This window comes from Octopus bimaculoides, chromosome 12 (genome assembly GCF_046866305.1).
Source record: "Octopus bimaculoides isolate indiv1 chromosome 12, ASM4686630v1, whole genome shotgun sequence".
Lineage (NCBI taxonomy): Eukaryota > Metazoa > Mollusca > Cephalopoda > Octopoda > Octopodidae > Octopus > Octopus bimaculoides.
This window is the reverse complement of record NC_142939.1, coordinates 52,459,628-52,464,049: the sequence shown is the minus strand read 5'-3', so window position 1 is coordinate 52,464,049 and position 4,422 is coordinate 52,459,628. Positions and strand designations below refer to the sequence as shown.

The window sequence follows — 4,422 nt, the reverse complement described above, 5'->3', positions numbered from 1 at the left end:
AACTCTACTACATGCATTATTGTGTACAGTACTTTTTCTTCAGGTACTAAATCAATACTCTTTTACTTGTTTCAGTCATTTGACTGTGGCCATGCTGGAGCACCACCTTTAGTCAAGCAAATTGACCCCGGGGGACTTATTCTTTAGTAAGCCTAGTACTTATTCTATCGGTCACTTTTTGCCGAACTGCTAAGTGACGGGGCCAGAAACACACCAGCATCGGTTGTCAAGCAATGCTAGAGGGAGAAACACAGACACACAAACATACACACACACATACATATATATATATATACATATATATACATATATATATATATATATATATATATATATATATATATATATATATATATATATATATATATATATATATATATATATATATATATATATATATATATATATATATATACATATATATATATACACGACAGGGTTCTTTCAGTTTCCGTCTACCAAATCCACTCACAAGGCTTTGGTCGGCCCGAGGCTATAGTAGAAGACATTTGCCCAAGGTGCCATGCAGTGGGACTGAACCCAGAACCATGTGGTTGGTACGCAAGCTACTTACCACACAGCAACTCCTGTGCCTAAAAAATATGGAACGCTTCACGAATTTGCGTGTCATCCTTGTGCAGGGGCCACGCTAATCTTCTCTGTATCATTCCAATTTTAGAATATGCACACGCGCACACACACACACACACACACACACACACACACACACACACAAGCACATATATATAAAACAGATAGGCTGAGTTTCACTACAGCTGTTTCAGATATGTTCATTATTGATGAACAAAAATTAATTCATGTAAAAGAAACATTTTCTTCAGATGAGTAAAGAGTAAAATTCAACATTTAGAATTCTTCACACAAATAGCATATAATGTGTATTGGTTCTTATGTTTTGGTTTCATGTACACTCTTTTAGTGCACAGGTGCACTATCATTGACTCTACCTTGGTGCCAATTAAGAAACTTTGGATCTGGGTTAGAACCTGACTCTTTCTCTATTGATAAGAAATCTTGAATAAAACTGAATAATTACATACATACATACATACATACATACATACATACATACATTACATCTACCTGCTCCACTCAGAGACACAGATCAGGCCAAAGTTATAGTAGATGTCACTAAGTTCATGCTACACTGTGAAATAGAACTCAAAACCACATTTTTATATATTCATACAGTCATGACTGTACCTAGTAATATATGGTCAAGCATAAGGTTAATCTAACGAGAGGAATCGCAATTTCTTACTTGAAGTTAGTAAATATGTTTATGCTTTTTTTTAAATGCCTCATCTTAATTTATTGCATTTTGGTTGGTGTGGGGGTGAAGAATCAATTATTGATTTGAATTCTGTCTGTTTTGTTGTTTTAAACATGTTTATATAGGCATAAAATTGCCGAACACATAAAGTTCTTCTCCAATCAGCCACTAACAGAAACGTTATCCGAGATTCTTATATAATTGTTCACCCAGTGAAAAATCTAGTCCATTGCTTTTTCAAATCCTAATTACTATCAAATGTTACTCTTGGATAAAGAAAGTCTGAAATAAGATGTAGCTTCTTGTAAAAAAATTATATTCAGAGATTATAAATATTCGTATATACAATAGTTTCTTTTGACCGACTAGTTTAAGATTAAATAGTTTTGTAGTTACTCACTGTACCATCAATTAATGAGAGAGAAGACATCTGTTTTACTGGGGTATGTACAAAAAGAACACGCATGTATAAGAAAAAAACTATATGCCAGACTACAGACTATGAAATGAATGAACTACCTATTACTATATGATAAACATATACTATACATATCTGCACATTAAGCCCACTTTTTTTGTCTCTATATGACCATTACTATTGTTTTTACGTTCACTTTCCTATGCTTGCATGGGTCAGACGAAATTTGATAAGGTAAATTTTGTTGTAGCTTGGATGCTCTTCCTGTCATCAACCCACACCTGTTTTACAAGTAAGGTAATGAATGTAATGTTTGCCTTAGTTCTTTGAACAGAGTGAAGGTGCATGGCTCAGGAGTTAGAGCATCAGGCTCACAGGCATGAGGTAGTGAGTTCGATTCCCAGACCAGGCTGTGCGTTATGTTCTTGAGCAGGACACTTTATTTCACATTGTTCCAGTTCATTCAGCTGTAGAAATTAGTTGCAACGTCACTGGTGGAAAGATGAACATTTACAGAAGAGGATGGTGAGGAGGGAGGAGAGGGAAGAAGAGAGGTGAAGGTCAAAAATAGGAGAGGGTGAGAGGGAGAGAGAGAGGAGGGGAAGAGGGATGTGGAGTGAGGAAAGAAAATAGGAAGTAGAGTAGGAGGGGAAAAAGAGAGGAGAAAGAGGAGGGAAGAAAAGGAAGAGGGAGGCAGGATGATGATGATGATGATGACGATGATAACGACGACAATGACAACAACAACAATAACAATGTCTTTGCTCCTTGTAATATATTGTAGCTCAAAGTTGTTCTAACAGAAAATGGTAGTTAACTGGTGCACTTCTGATGGTATAAAATTAGTAAATGTTTATTAAATACTTGAAATTAGGATCTGAAGATGGTATTATACATCTTCAATTAGCAAGCTAATGATGCTTTGTATTTAGTAATAAAGATGATGAATGACTGAAGAAAAATTATGAAACATATACTAATTAATATGTAACAGCATTATAATTAAATTGATTTGATTAAAAGGCAAATTTAATACAATGTATGACACAATCATTCATTCAATTTAAGGAGAGAAAAATATTTTTCATATGCATTCCTTAAATAATGCATAATAGATAATCCCAGATGTATACATATTTAATGATTTTAATTTAGAACTTTCAAGTATTTCTACATGTCGATAAATGTTATCATAAACACACCTTCATAACGATACTTAAATATATTGATTGATAATTATATATTTCCCAAATGAATAGAATTAACAGAGCTAGAGATATAAAGATATTGGTTTGCCTATTCATCAAATACTTACTGTTAGAACACTTTGGTGGTGGTAAAGGAAGCTAGAACAATACATCTCACACAATTGTTGATATGTCATATAGAACTCCATTTGAAGATCTATTATTATTTATGGGATATCATATAAGTGTTGATAAAACTGAAGGAGAAGAAGAAAATAAGGAAAAGCAACTTTATGTTAGCAGTTTAACATGTTAAACATAGATATTATTCACATTTATATAGAATAAATACTGATCAAAATTATGATCCAAATCTAATATATATATCATCATCATCATCATCATCATCATCATCATCATCATCATCATATATATATATATATATATATATATATCTATGGGAGAATGTATGAAAAAAAACAAACAACAGACGAGGACAGGTGGTGTAAACAACAAAAGGATGTATTAGTTTGACACTTGGGAATACAGAAAGTCTTTAATGTTTCAAGCTACGCTCTTCAACAGAAAGAATACGATTCTCTCTGACATACTGTCTAGCAACCTGGAACATCTCAAGTCTTTGATCTCAATGTTGTAGGACATTGACAAACCTCTTCTTTTCTGTTTTTGCTCCACCGAGATAAACTTCATCTTAGCTTCTCTTTTAGCTATCTGATATGAGTCTTTGCTACCCCTACTTTTCCACTCTTTCCAAACCCATCACTTCTCTTTTATGGCCCTGTCAACCTCACAGTTTCAGCATCATATCACCCTTGGTCTGTAGGGGTTTCATTCCAACCACAGATTTAGTCTGTCACTCTCAATAGATAGTCCCATAAGAACTGTCTTTTATGTATTGTGCCTACCTATTCCTCCTTCTCATCAAAGGTTTCATTAAGAACATCTCTAAATCTCTACCCATTTGCAAGATCCTTGAGCTTCCATAACCCCATTTTCCATATCTGGTCATTTTACTACTATCAAAGTGTTGAGGAATTAATGTTGAGGAATTACAGCCCTATGTATATGGGTCAAATAGGTTTTTTTACTTTTAGTCTGAATAGAGTAACAGTATAGTGGTACAGACAACAACAATACTCTAACCAATGTTTTCACAATAAGAGGTATGTTAATAAAATAAATAAAATGAGATGTAATTATTTTCCACAAAAATCATGAAATAATGTCAATATTGAATTCAGGGGCTCTGGATAGGGTGTAAAATTTAAGGATATTAAGTATATAGTGATCATGAAAGCTATTTTGAATTATCTTAAAAAAAATTATTTGCTGAAGATAAGATAATGATACTATTTAGGAGACACATAGGTAAGCTTTATTTATATAATGTGAATAAAAGATAAAAATTATTATCGGATATATATTAGTTTATAATAATGTGCTTACTAAGGTTTAAGGGACTGAAAAAAGAAAGGATGTTAGGAAATAACAAGGAAATACAG

General features: G+C 33.0%; 1 non-coding gene across 1 annotated transcript; it reads right to left on the bottom strand.

Annotated features, from left to right (window-relative positions):
• Nucleotides 1-596: 596 nt before the first annotated feature.
• Nucleotides 597-702, bottom strand: LOC128249219 (U6 spliceosomal RNA). The gene has a single exon (XR_016243925.1). It is a non-coding gene; the product is annotated as a U6 spliceosomal RNA (small nuclear RNA).
• Nucleotides 703-4,422: the final 3,720 nt, after the last annotated feature.